At 42.7% G+C, this 14592-nt stretch overlaps 1 protein-coding gene and 1 pseudogene across 2 annotated transcripts in view; one reads left to right on the forward strand and one right to left on the reverse strand.

The window, feature by feature from the left end:
* The window catches only part of DSTYK (dual serine/threonine and tyrosine protein kinase), a 71904-nt gene that overhangs the window by 10921 nt on the left and 46391 nt on the right, over positions 1-14592 (forward strand). The gene's annotated exons all lie outside the window — the stretch shown is intronic.
* Positions 747-11120, reverse strand: LOC129397310 (large ribosomal subunit protein uL22-like; annotated as a pseudogene).

A 14592-nucleotide genomic window follows, 5' to 3' on the forward strand; every position in this document is an offset into this window, starting at 1 on the left:
CTCCTTTTCTTATTTTATTTTTTGAGACAGTCTCACTCTTGTCGCCCAGGCTGGATCTTGGCTCACTGCAACCTCTGCCTCCTGGATAAAAGTGATTCTCCTACCTCAGCCTCCCAAGTAGCTGGGACTGCAGGCACGTGCGAACCACACCTGGCTATTTTTTTTTTTTGGTAGAGACGGGGTTTCACCGTTTTGGCCAGGCTGATGTTGAGCTCCTGGCCTCAAGTGATCTGGCCACCTTGGCCTCCCAAAGTGCTGGGATTACAGGCGTGAGCTCCCATGCCCATCCTGCCTGCTTTTAAAAGAGAAAATATTATTGCCTTTAAGCTTATTATAATTTGCAATATGTTTAGTCTTAAAAGTCATTACTGATTTCAGTATGGTTAGTTCTTCAGCCTTGCAAGTAGTTTTTACAGAAGGCATGGATTTAAATAAAAATCCAATCTGGTTTTTATATTTTGTTTTGCTCTGTCTACTTTCTCCTTTTCTTTCTCCATGCTTCTGTTCTCTGTTTTACTAGGTTAAGAGAACAGGGAATCTTTCTCCAATAAATGCACTTCTCAAAAACAATCCTTTCAGAATAAAACCTAAAAAAAAGTTACAGAAATAAAGGGGAATATGAATTTTACCTTATACCTGTTACTCAGTTAATATAGGCTCTGCTCATACAGATTATGCCTTTATTTACTTTCTTTTCTTTCCTTTTTTTAAAAAAATATTTAATTGTATTTACTTTAATGCTGAATTTACTCCTGTGTCATAAGTTTTTGTTTCTTCAGTTTCTTCTGGGATAACTTTTTCTTCTGGGCAACCTCCTCTTCTGATTTAGGAACAATCTGTTCCTTTTCAGTAAGGATCATCTCAATGTGGCAGAGAGAGCTCACATATGGGTTAATCCGACCATGAGCTCTGCAGGTCCAGCGGCGCATCTTAGGTGCTTTGTTCACTTTGATATGCCCAACGACCAGAGAATCTACACCTAAACCCTTAAGTTCAGCATTACTCTCTGCATTTTTAAGCATGTGCAGCAAAAATTCAGCAAGCTTTTTGGGCCACTGACCTTGTCCAGCCCCACTGCTTGGCCTGGGCACACCAACCAACGCAACCATTGTAATGTTGGAATGGTACATGCTGTTTCTGTAAAGTGGTAGCTTTCAGATACTTCGTGGCTTTTCGTATATGCATACCCTTGATGGCCTGAGAAGTGTCATGAGTATTCATAAAGTGAACACGAAGATTTGAACCTCTTGATTTGCATGATTTTGTGGGGTTCTCTGGGTCAAGTGAATAGCGAACCATTTTCACAGATTACCTCAGGCCACGTAGGGGAAGAAGCCCCTTCCCCTTCCCCTTCCCCTTCCCTTCCCTTCCCCCTCTCCCTTCCCCTTCTCCCTTCCCCTTCTCCCTTTCCCCCCTCCCCTTCCCGAGTTTCCCACATTTCCTTTCCTGATGCCCAGGCTGGAGTGCAGTGGCGCAATCTTGGCTCACTGCAACCTCTGCCTCCCAAGTTCAAGCAATTCTCCTGCCTCAGCCTTCCTGAGTAGCTGGGATCACAGGCATGCACCACCACGACCGGCTAATTTTGTATTTTTAGTAGAGACAGGGTTTCACCATGTTGGTCAGGCTGGTCTCGAATTCCTGACCTCAGGTGATCCTCCCGTCTTGGCTTCCCAAAGTGCTGGCATTACCGGTGTGAACCACTGCGCCCAGCCTTTTCTTTTGTATGATAGCTGTGAGTATGTTTGTCTTAGCCTGCTGACAAGATTGTGTACCCCTAAGGGTAAAGAGTATGTTTTACTCATTTTGTAGCCCCTGTAGTGCCTACCATAGTGCTTTGTACATAATGGGCAAATAAATATCTGTTAAATTATTTCCACAGCTGGTGGATATTGGAATGATGTTTTGAAATTAAATGCAATTTAATTCCTTCCTTGGAAGGGCGTTTTTTTTGGCCCCATAGAACATAAGGATTTTTGTAAATTCACACACATTTTACTCTCTGGGCCCCTAAAAAAGAACAATGATATACATTTCATAGGTGACTAGTTAGGCTGCAGTTGCATTCTTTTTTTTTTTTCATTAAAAAAATTTTGTTTTTAATTTTGTGTGTACATAGTAGGTTTATATATTTATGGGATACCTGAGATGTTTTGATACAGGCATGCAATGTGAATAAACACATCATGGAGAATGGGGTACCCATCCCCTTAAACATTTATTCTTTAAGTTACAAACAATCTAATTACTTTCCTTAAGTTATTTAAAAATATACAATTGGGCCGTCATGGTGGCTCATGCCTGTAATCCCAGCACTTTGGGAGGCCAAGGCGGGTGGATAACATGAGGTCAGGAGTTCGAGAACAGCCTGACCAACATAGCGAAACCCCATCTCTACTGAAAATACAAAACTAGCTGGGTATGGTGGCACGTGCCTGTAATCCCAGCTACTCAGGAGGCTGAGGCAGGAAAATCGCCTGAACCTGGGAGGTGGAGATTGCAGTGAGCCAAGATTGCACCATTGCACTCCAGCCTGGGCAACAAGAGTGAAACTCTGTCTCAAAAAAAAAAAAAAATTAAATTATTATTGACTATAGTCACCCTGTTGTGCTATCAAGTAGTAGGTGCAGTTGCATTCTGTGCCAGTATCCCAAAGAATTATTTTCATGTTCCAAAGAATGACTTGCATGCAATACCAGTAGACCTGAGCTTCACCATGATATGGGAAGTAAATTCTTAATATTCATTCACTCAGCAAATCTTTATTTAATGCCTGACTCTGTACTAGGCACAGGACACGCATTGGTGAACCACTCTGTCCAACTAACTGAGATTATTAATTCCAAATTGATGTTATGAAGGAAAAAAGGATTAGTGTTTCATCATGTCTCTCCCAGAGGATTTTCTACAAATTGGTTACCTACTTAATCATTAGTTGTCTTTGAGTGGGTAGGAGTGTAGGGCATATGGAAAATTGTAAGATTAAATGGCATTGATAAGAATAGGAGTTGAGGCCGGACGCAGTGGCTCACACCTGTAATCCCAGCACTTTGGGAGGCCGAAGTGGGCAGATCACCTGAGGTGAGGAGTTCAAGACCAACCTGGCCAACATGGCGAAACCCCATCTCGATTAAAAATACAAAAAATTGGCTGGGTGTGGTAGCTCATGCCTATAATCCCAGCACTTTGGGAGGCCAAGGTAGGTGGATCACCTGAGGTTAGGAGTTCAAGACTAGCCTGGCCAACATGGTGAAACCCTGTCCCTACTAAAAATACAAAAAATTATCTGGGCGCGGTGGTAGGCACCTGTAATCCCAGCTTCTTGGGAGGGTGAGGCAGGAGGATCTCTTGAACCCAGGAGGCGAAGTTTGCAACCAGCCGAGATTGCACCACTGCACTCCAGCCAAGGTGACAGAGCGAGACTCTGTCTCATTAAAAAAAAGAATAAGAGTTGAAATGTTCTGCCCACTTTCTGACAGTAGAGGAAAATCAGCCTATTTTCTCTTTGATGGAAAAATTATATCATCTCGTTTTTGTGGTTCAAATGCAGAATGCATTTATGAAGATTACTGTTAGAGCTTCTTTCATTTCTGTCTTTCTTAGAAGTTACAGAGAAGCCGGTAGGAAAAGTACGAGCTATGGGTGGATGTGGTTTTTTTGGTTATGGTTGTAAAACCTAAGGTTAATTTGCTCCTTCTTACAGGAAAATAGCCTCTAGGGATGACGGGGTTTGCTTCCTACGTGGTGCAGGGAATCTGAGTAGTGTCATTCATAACAAGACTACAGAGGGCGAGTCCATGTGGGGGTGCAGTTTTTCTATTTTACCTCGCAGAGCTCTGACTGGAGTGCCGTGGGAGGACGTCCAGTCTCAGTATAGGCCATTCCCAGGCTTGGAGGTTGATTCAGTTCTTTGCCACACAGGGAGTTTGGTGATCCTGTGGAACCTGGAACTTGACACTTACATGACCAGAGGAGAACAGATGTAGAAATGCTTAAGATATGTGTCTCCTTTGCTTTGAGCTATAAATGAGACTCTCTGAGAAAGTTCCCTTATGCGTAATGTTCCTCCAAAGTCCAAACCAAAACTCTTGGAGGGAAAGTTGGTCAGAGCATGGAGACTCATCAGTATCCCCTGCGGGTTCTGGTTGAAGTGCCCGTCACAGGCAGTGTGTTTTTCTATTTTCTTCTCTAGGCAGTGTGAGCAGTTTGGATGTATTCCCCAGCTGTGTGCCACGTGGCTGTGGGAACCTTTTGACCACCGCTTTCTTTGGAGTTGGGCTTTATTATAACATGCTTCCATTCCCTGAGGTGGTGTGCTCTGGGCAGGATGATGGGAGTAGGACTTGAGGATTGTTTTGCTTTTCACTTGTCTAACTAATGATACATCAGAATTGTCCCAAATAATTATGTCTAGGTTATATATTTATAAAAGCCTTTGATTTTTTAAAAAAATTCCACTTATTTTAAAAAAGTACTTTCATCCTCAAAGTGTCTAACTTTAGTTTCATCAGATTAAGAGCTTTAGTGCCTGGGAGGCTGAGGCAGAAGAATCGCCTGAACCCGGGAGGCAGAGATTGAAGTGAGTCGAGATCGCGCCACCACACTCCAGCCTGGTGACAGAACGAGGCTCCATCTCAAAAAAAAAAAAAAAAAAAAGCTTTAGTGCCTTATTTATGCCAGACAAATTTCAGTTTAGATCTTTTTTTAAATATTTTCTAGTCTATTTAATGGGGAGAGAATTTCCCAGGGTTTTTTGTTTTTTTTTTTTTTTAAATCAAGTCAAACTTGCCAGAGCAAAGACTAAAGCCCTATCACAAATGCAGCTAGGTTACAAGACTATTTTAAATAAAAGCTCTTTCTATTCAAATGAGAGGGACAGTGAGAATGAACCAGTATGGAGTTTACGTTTTAGGAATATTCCATATGATATACTCTAGCCTTAACGTTTAATATTATGGCGATATCTAGGTGCAAGGAGGAATGTGGGGGAATATAGCTAGTAGAAGAAAAGTCATTCTTATTTTTTAGTATATAAGAACCCCACTGAGGAAACCTCTTTCACTTTCTCCTGATTGAACAACTGACGTGCTCTTCTGGTTCTGTCCCATGGAGAGAATTGGAAAAGTTTTGCTGCTTTAACTTGGAAAAGTGGTTTGTTGGTATAGGATAAAAGTAGTTAGTGTATAATGGCAATATAGTCTCTACCACTAATAAACATAAGGGGCCACTACAGGCAGTGCAAAATCAAAGTCAAGCTTTCTCTGTTGGTTTCTTTCTTTCTTTCTTTCTTTCTCTTTTTTTGAGACGGAGTTTCACTCTTGTTGCCGAGGCTGGAGTACAATGGCATGATCTTGGCTCACCGCAGCCTCCACCTCCCGGGTTCAAGCGATTCTTCTGCCTCAGCCTACCGAGTAGCTGGGATTACAGGCATGTGCCACCACGCCCAGCTAATTCTGTATTTTTAATAGAGACGGGGTTTCTCCATGATGGTCAGGCTGGTCTCAAACTCCCGACCTCAGGTGATCCGCCCGCCTCAGCCTCCCAAAGTGCTGGGATTACAGGCATGAGCCATCATGCCCGGCCTTGGTGGTTTCTTATTTAATGAACCTGATGGTTACAGGTAACTTTCATCAGACTGTTCTATACTGGAGCATCATGTTGGTCTATACTGCTCAGACTTGTGGATTTGGATTCTAAGTCTGATCCTAAACTACTTGCTTAGATCAGTGCCTTGAACTCCCCAGACTCTGAACAAGCAATAGTAAACATCACAGGAAGATTGATGGGATGGAAGGTAATGTGCAGGGCAAAAGTGGAGACAGTGAAGAAACTGTTGTTGTTCAAATCCTGTTATTGCTGTATTTGATGTATTTTTTTTTTTTCCGGCTGGTTTTTCTTGTCAAGTAAAATCCTATCTCTTGATCTCTTTCCTCTGAGATCAAGAGCTGGATACGCTTTGCTAGGTATATATTTGGATCCTAAAAAAATTATTTTGAAATAATTTCAAACATACGTAAGTGTTGCGAGAACAATAAAAGAGTTCCAATACCTGCTTCATGCAAATTTTCTAGTTGTTAACATTTTCATGGATTTGTTCCATCACCCAGTCTCTCTCCTTCCTGATCCATATTAGATGTAGTCTTTTTCTGAACCTTTTGAGAGCTGAGTGCAGTTAGGTTTTCTCATCTCCTCTAAACACTCCAGTATGCATTCCTCCCAAACAAGGATGTGCTTCTATGATCACCATACAGCTCGCCAAATCAAGAAATTAACATGGGTTCAGTACTACCATCCAGTCCACAGACCCTGTTCAGGTTTTGCCAACTGTCCCAACAATGTCTCTCTTTTTTTTTTTTTTTTCCTTTCATCACAGGGTATATGACATCAACCCATCCCTGGAGATGTTTTCTCCACCTTAAATTCACCAGTTTTAGGGCCAGGCGCAGTGGCTCATGCCTGTAATCCCAGCACTTTGGGAGGCCATGGCGGGTGGATCACCTGAAATCAGGAGTTCAAGACCAGCCTGGCCACTATGGTGAAACCCCATCTCTACTAAAAATACAAAAAAAAAAAATTAGCCAGGCATGGTGGTGCATGCTTGTAATCCCTGCTACTTGGGAGGCTGAGGCAGGAGAATTGCTCGAACCCGGAAGGCTGCAGTGAGCCGAGATCATGCCATTGCACTCCAGCTTGGGCAACAAGAACGAAACTCCATCTCAAAAAAAAAAAAAAAATTCACCATTTTTTGCTTTGCAATTGATTAGTTTGTGAATTCACCATTTTTTCCTTTGCAATTGATTAGTTTGTGGAGAGGTGTTCTTGTATTTCACTGATACCCTGTTTCTCAAAAAACCTCCTTCCAGTAGACCTAGCATTCCCTGACAACTCCCACCTGTCTCAGTGATGGGGTTTTTTTTTTGTTGTTTTCTTTTTACAGGCAAGGTCTTGCTCTGTTACCCAGGCTGGATGGAGCGCAGTGGTGTGATCATAGCTCACTGCAGCCTTAATCTCCTGGGCTCAAGAAATCCTGCCTCAGCCTCCCTAGTATCTGGGACTACAGGCACATGCCACCGTGCCTAGCTAATTTTTAAATTTTTTGTAGAGATGGAGTCTCACTATGTTGTCCAGGTTGGTTTTGAACTTCTAGGCTCAAGCGATCCTCCTGCCTCAGCCTCCCAAAGTGCTAGGACTACAGGCATGAGTGACCGTGTGCAGCCCAATGGTGATTTTTATATCCATCATTCGTTCTATATGTATTAGTTGTAGTCTACTGTAAAGAAGAGCTTTCCTTTTCTCTTGTTTATTTAATCAGTGTAGACTTGTGAATTTTTTCAATGGATTGTAATATCTTCCTATCACTTTTTATGCATAAATTATCCCCACTTTGGTGAGTGAGTTTCCCTTCAAGCTGGTTCCTGTGTCCTTTTGACATATTCCCACCTTTGGATCATTGGTAATGCTTATAAACTGTTATACACTGCGTTCCAAATGCCAGAAACTAAGCCCTCTGTAAAGCATGGGGTCGGCTTCCTTCAAGGAACTACTTCCATCTCTGCGTCCCATACGTTAAAACTTCAACTGCCAGCTGTGATTCTGTTCCCTCGGTAGTGTGAGCAGTCTCAGGAGCAGTTTCACCCAGAAAGGAGCTTGTTCAGCATGCTGCTGAGTGCGTTCCCATTTCACATGGCTCCCAGGGAGTATCAGCCCCTAGGGAGGCGGTCTCCTCTCCCCCGGTGCCAATACTATCTGCTTCTTAAAAGCTGTGAGAGATCTTAACATGGTCCTGACATAGAATAACTTTAGAGAGACTTCTGCCAACTTGACTTTTCCGATTCCAGCAAGAGCTTTGCCTACTAGAGTGCATTTCAGTCTCTAATCTTCTATAACCATCCCCTTCCAAAGAAATAGTGTGTACTACTTGGTCCTGAAGATTCTGAAAGCCAGACTACCTAAGCATCTGTTTTCCTTAAATGAGGGTGCCTTCTGTGTCCGTCTTTAAAATTTAGCTGAAGGTCAGAGAGCTTGTTTAGGAAGGATAAATAAATATTTCTAGACTGAATTTTTTTCTGTCTCAGTCCCTGGAATTTTTGTAGCTTAGTACTTTGAAGCTTGTGGTAGAATTGACTGTAGTAGAAAGACTGTATAAGATTACTTTCTCAATTTAGGATTTGTTCTTTTCTCTACTTTTGGTATAGATAGTAAGAAATAAAACATCACTACCTATTTGTGGAAATGCATCTTTGTGTCACTGGTTGCCTCAGTTAACTATAAAAATCCTTTGTTTTTCATTCACTTTCAGAGGGGACTTAAGTTGACTTCCCATAAAAGCATGGAAAATTCAATGTTAGAAGTGATATTTTTGGCCAGGCATGGTGGCTCACACCTGTAATCTCAGCACTTTGGGAGGCTGAGGCAGGCGGATCACCTGAGGTCAGGAGTTTGAGATCAGCCTGGCCAACATGGTAAAATCCTGTCTATACAAAAAAAAAAAAAAAAAAAAAAAATTAGTGGCACTTGCCTGTAGTCCCTGCTACTCGGGAGGCTGAGGCACGAGAATCACTTGAACCTGGGAGGCAGAAGTTGCCCTGACCCGAGATCATGCCACTACACTCCAGCCTGGGCAACAGAGCTGGAATTTTGGCACACGCCTGTAGTCCCAGCTACTTGGGAGGCTAAGGCGCAGGAATTGCTTGAACCAGGGAGGTGGAGGTTGCTATGACCCAAAATCATGCCACTGCACTCCAGCCTGGGCGACAGAGCTGGAGTTTTCTTTTTTTGAGCTCTGTCTCTGTCTTTTTTTTTTTAGGCCAGGAACGGTGGCTCATGCCTATAATCCTAGCACTTTGGGAGGCTGAGGTGGGAGAGTCGCTTGAACCCAGGAGTTTGAGACCAGCCTGGGCAACATAGTGAGACCCCATCTCTATTTAAAAAAAAAAAGTGAGATTTTAAAAACTACTGAAGGAGGGAAATCCTTGGGTACCAGGAACAAGTATTGCAGTAATAACTCTGTTGAGACCTGAATTAACTTTGAAGTCCATGTTAACTTTATGAGCTGCAGGAGTATAATAAAGCAAAAGCATTTTCTATTTCACCAACTTTTGTAGTGCCTTCCCTACCTTGGACATAGACTGTACCTTAAGAGCCTTCAGTTACCTTTCACGAGTATGTATTATTGATTGGTAGTGGCTGAAAGATGTGATAGTTTTCCTCACTCATCTTGAGGGTCATGGCCAACACTTCTCTAACAAAAGAAAGTTTAACAAGAGAAAAGCATAACAAATTTATGTGACACGGGAGCCTTTAGAAATGAAGTCACAAAGACCCAGGGAAAACTGTTTTTATGCTTAGGTTTGATGAAGAATTGACTGCTTTGTAGAAAGTGATTGGACAGTAGGACATGATCTAATGGTAATAGACTGAGAAACCCAGCAAGGCTGGTCTGCTCAGGTTATTCTTGGGCTCTTTATGTGCATTCCTTCCCCCAGGGTGTGGGATGTGGCAGGTCCTCTCTGGAATGAGGGTCTTCAGAGGACAAGAGAGCAACCTTTCTAGTTTTATGGCTTGCTTCAGAGAAGAGGCTTGCTAGTTAGTTCCTTTTTTTTTTTTTTTTGAGATGGAGTCTCACTCTGTTGCCCAGGCTGGAGTGCAGTGGCACTATCTCGGCTCACTGCAGCCCCTACCTCCCAGGTTCAAGCGATTCTCCTGCCTTAGCCTCCCAACTAGTTGGGACTATAGGCACATGCTACCACGCCTGGCTAATTTTTGTATTTTTAGTAGAGGTGGGGTTTTACCATGTTGGCCAGGCTGGTCTCGAACTCCTGACCTCAAGTGATCCACCCACCTGGGCCTCCCAAAGTGTTGGGATTACAGGCGTGAGCCACTGTGCCCAGCCAGGGTTTCTAGTTTCTATGGTCTTGAGGAAGAGGAATTCTGGTTTCTGTGAGTACCTTAAGGGGAGAAAAAGGGGAGGCAGACAGGAGGCCAGGAGAAGGTCAGAGAGCAACCTTGCTTCTGAAGCCTTCCAATCTCCTTTAGTTCAAAGTGCTCAGCATGCCAAAGCACCATACTTTGGGGTATTGTTTTCTGAGCCTGATGGGATGGAAAATAGGCAAGGAGGAGAGTGTGTTGCTACAAATCGATTGCCATTACCCCAAAAACAATTTAAATAAAGTATCTATCCTAAAGAGTCACTAGCAACAGAAACAGGTCACGAGTATTTCCTCCCTCCCATCTTCTCTTTTCAGAGTAGTCACCCAAACAGTAATACACACTGACTGTTGAGCAGAGCACTAAGAATTTCTCTGAAAAGAGCCTACTGTTTCTTTTAGCAAAGAGACTTTAGAGATCTCAGGTAGAATAACATTTTTTGAAAGTGTGTACCAGCCAGTGGTAATGCTGCGGTTTTCTCCATATGCTTTATTCCTCATGGTTTGGGGCAACTTGCATCGGGATTGTATCAGTCTGCTTTACATTGAGGTCCTACAGTCACTAAATTGCATTTGACCCCAGACTGGAAAACAATGTGGCATAGGGGTCATTGTCTACTGGCCCCCAGAGCTCTGCAGTTCGCTGCTGAGAGAAATGGAGAAACCTGAGCTGTTTCTTGTTTTTTCTTTTTGAGATGGAGTTTCGCTCTTGTCACTCAGACTGGAGTGCAATGGCGTTATCTCGGCTCACTACAACCTCTGCCTCCCGGGTTCAAGCAATTCTCCTGCCTCAGCCTCCCGAATAGCTGGGATTACAGGCGTCGGCCACCATGCTTGGCTAGTTTTTATATTTTTAGTAGAGATGGGGTTTCACCATATTGGCTAGGCTGGTCTCGAACTCCTGACCTCAGGTGATCCACCCGCCTTGGCCTCCCAAAGTGCTGAGATTACAGGCATGAACCACTGCGCCCAGCCTGATTTGGTTTTTTGAGCATCCATTTCCTCATCTTTATTATTATTTTTTTTTGAGGCAGGTGACTCACCCAGGAGAGTCTCACAGTAGCGTGATCACAGATCACTGCAGCCTTGATCTCCCCAGGGTCAAGCAGTCTTCACACCTCAGCCTCCTGAGTAGCACACCACAATGCCTAGCTGATTTTTAAAAATTTTTAGTAGAAACAAAGGCACGGCGGGGGTTGCTCCCTTTGTTGCCCAGGCTGGCACGGCGGGGGTTGCTCCCTTTGTTGCCCAGGCTGGTCTCGCACTTCTGAGCTCCATGCATCCATCCATCCATGTCGGCCTCCCAAAGTGCTGGGATTACAGGCGTGAGCCACCATGCCTGGTCCATTTCTTCATTTTTAAATGGAGTTAATAATAGTCCTTGTCTTGTAGAATTGTGAGCATTAAATGAAATGAAGCAAATAAAGTGATCAATACATAGAAAGGGCTCAATAAATGTTATGTAAAACAAAAACCAAAATAGGTTGCTGCTTTAGTTGTTCTTCTCTTCCATCTAGCTTGAAACTTTTGTTTAGAAGTAAACAAAAATCAAAATCTGTATTTAAGAACAACCACCAAGAACAACAACAACAACAAAAGCCTTGGTTTGCACTTAAGACAATTTGATATGATTTTTCCTCCAGCCAGAGTTGGCAGGGTTAATGTGAGCCAGCTGAGAAGCCATGCTGTTACCTTCTGGCAGCCCATATGCAGATGCTGTTGTATTAATTACAAAAGAAAACTCGATTAACTTGAAGTCCTTTAACTGTCAGTGAGGCAGCTGCTCCAGCTCTGAAACAGGTTTTCTTCCTCCCTCCTACTGTCAGTCTACAGCTTTTAATCTCTTCTTTAGAGAACTGCTAAGACTGCACTGTAGGTCCTCAGAGCCCCTGGCTAGTTCAGTCTACTTTTTGTTCTGCAGTTATAGTGGTCCAAGGGGTGCTTGCGTAATTAAATTCACATATAATTTAAAATAAAATAAAAACCACCACACCAACCACCCATCCCCCTCACATCATTGGTCTTTCAGCAGTTAAAACCTGGCATTTTAGAACTGGAAAGCATGTTAAAGATTATCTAATCCAACTCCACCCCCCTCCATTTACCTACGAGCATTTCAAGGCTCAGAAAGATCGAGTGGATTGCCAAGGTCACAGAGCTAGTCAGAGTGGCAAAGCCTGCCTTCATTCTCGTGCTGTTCCCGCTTCCATATTGCATTCCACCACATCACTGAGCAGTGTGCAAGAATCCAGGAGTAAAACCATCTGCTTTCAACTTCATTTCTCTCCATGCCCTTGTTCAAATCTGGTAGAGATGTCAAATGGATGAAAAAGCTAAAGATTTAGTGGGAGAAGCAAAGAGCTTGGATAGTGACATGTTGGAAAACAAAGACGGTGATGTTTGCCATGGACTTCTAACAGTGTACTGGGATCAACTTCAGCACCCTTTCCTACTGCGCTGGTCTTTGGTCGTTTTGACAGTAGCAAGTTTATTTGTGGTGACTTTTTGTAGGAAAGATGGAGGGGGGAAGTGTTCATTTGGGTCAGATGAATAATGGGGTGTGTCTGCTCTGGTTTTGGCTGATGCAGCCTGTTTCATTGGCTGTCCTATAGTTGACACTTTGTTTCAGAGGTGCAGAGGCTCTCTCCCTCTCGTCCTGAAAAGTGATTTAGTTGGTTTTCTTCTCTATTATCCACTCTCCTGGTAGTAGCAGTAACAAAGGTTATTTAGGTTTGTTGGTCTTTTTGTGATGAAACCATTTTTATTATAGGAATTTAAAGGTTGTCAGTATGCATTCACACGTAGACACTTATGTGAAAATCTGGGGAGGACAGGGAATAGAAGAAAGCTAGGAAGTGTAGATGAGGTGAAAACAGTCTAGCTGGACTTCTCACTGCTGGAGCTGAGACTATGGTAGTTAAATTCCACAAGATGAATGGAAGGGTCCTACTCTTGTTTTTTTTTTTTTTTTTTTTTTTTTTTTGAGATGGAGTCTCGCTCTGTTGCCCAGGCTGGAGTGCAATGGCGTGATCTTGGCTCACTGCAACCTCCGCTTCCCGGGTTCAAGCGATTCTCCTGCCTCAGTCTCCCGAATAGCTGGGATTACCACCACGCCTGGCTGATTTTTTGTATTTTTAATAGAATCAGGGTTTCGCCATGTTGGCCAGGCTGGTTTCGAACTCCTGACCTCAGGTGATCTGCCCACCTCCGCCTCTCAAACTGCTGGGATTACAGGTGTGAGCCACTGCACGTGGCCGAAGGGTCCTATTCTTTTATCCACATGAAGGAGGTTTTTAGAAGTGATGGTTGCTCTTAAACTATTCATCATGATACTGGACTTTTCAAAGTACTCAGTGGGTTTGCTTACAGCTTTCTATAGGTAGCTGTCCCCACTAAATGGATTCTCAAACAAAACAAACAAATCTATGACATTAAGCCCTTGGTAAGTGTCAGGCATTGTGTTGGGTGTTGAGGATGAAATAGGATGGTTCTTCCTGCTTTAGATGATTATAAACAGATAATTAGAATAAAGCATGGTAGGTGTTCTGCAGTTGAGAATAAGGTATGAAGGGACTCAGGACTGGCCTGTTGCTACTTGTTAAGTGGCCACACAAGCAATTGGCTGTGTCCTCTTGCTTTTAGGTTGTAGATCAAAAGAGTAGACTAGTGGTCTGGTGTTACACTCTTGTATTTAGTAAATACCCTTGCACAGAATTATATACTTAGTTAACTCTGTTGGTTTTTGAAAGGCACTCATCTCTTTCCCAGGAGAGTAGATTTGCTTGTTTCAGTGTCTGGTGTTGCTGATGTATATGTGCGAGCCAGGCTGATATCCTTATAGACAGACATGAAAAGAAGGGCCCTAATGAAATGCATAGAGGGATCTGCGTGAACACAGACCTCTTTAACCCTTTTGGTGTTACTGTTTGTGGAAGAGAAGGATGCTTGGGGATTTGAAATCGTAGCTAGGTAGGTTCACTCTGAAGTAGAACCACCTCTTAATTGATTCAGGCCTCTTTTGCTTCCAATTCTGGAAACAAACAAAATAAATGGCCTACAAATAATTTAATGCAGCTTATGGTTAAGTGACTAAAGCAAATACTGTTTCAGTTAGTGCCACTCAAAATTTCAGTTATGATGGATGTGTTTGGCTTAAGGATTGGCCCTTTTGCAGCCTAAGAACTGTGTCTGTGCTTTTCTGAACAAATGCAGGAATTGCCTGAATCTTAGAGATAGGCAGACACTGATACTGAAGGAATAAGGAAGTGATATAGTTCAGGCTGAGAGTTTCAGTGAACTAATTTCGGGTTATTTTTCTCAAACACAGATTCTCATTCTTTAGGAAGCTTGTTCTGTCTTGAACATTATTTGAACGTGTTTGGGGAAGTTATCCATTTAGATTAGTAGTAGTTGCCTTGAAAGGAGAAGTTTTTTTTTTGTTTTTTTTTTTTTAGATTTTTATTTTCTATTATTTTTTGTACAAAACATAAGGGTGGTGAAAAATAGATTTTTTTAATTGACACATAGTAATTGTACATATTTATAGGATACATGTGGTATTTCGATATGTGGGTAACAATGTGGTAATGGTCAAATCAGGGTAATTGGGATGTCCATCAAGGAGAATGTTTTTGAAATAAATCACATCTCTTTCTAGATTTGCCTGGAT

Source organism: Pan paniscus, chromosome 1 (genome assembly GCF_029289425.2).
Source record: "Pan paniscus chromosome 1, NHGRI_mPanPan1-v2.0_pri, whole genome shotgun sequence".
NCBI classification, from domain to species: domain Eukaryota; kingdom Metazoa; phylum Chordata; class Mammalia; order Primates; family Hominidae; genus Pan; species Pan paniscus.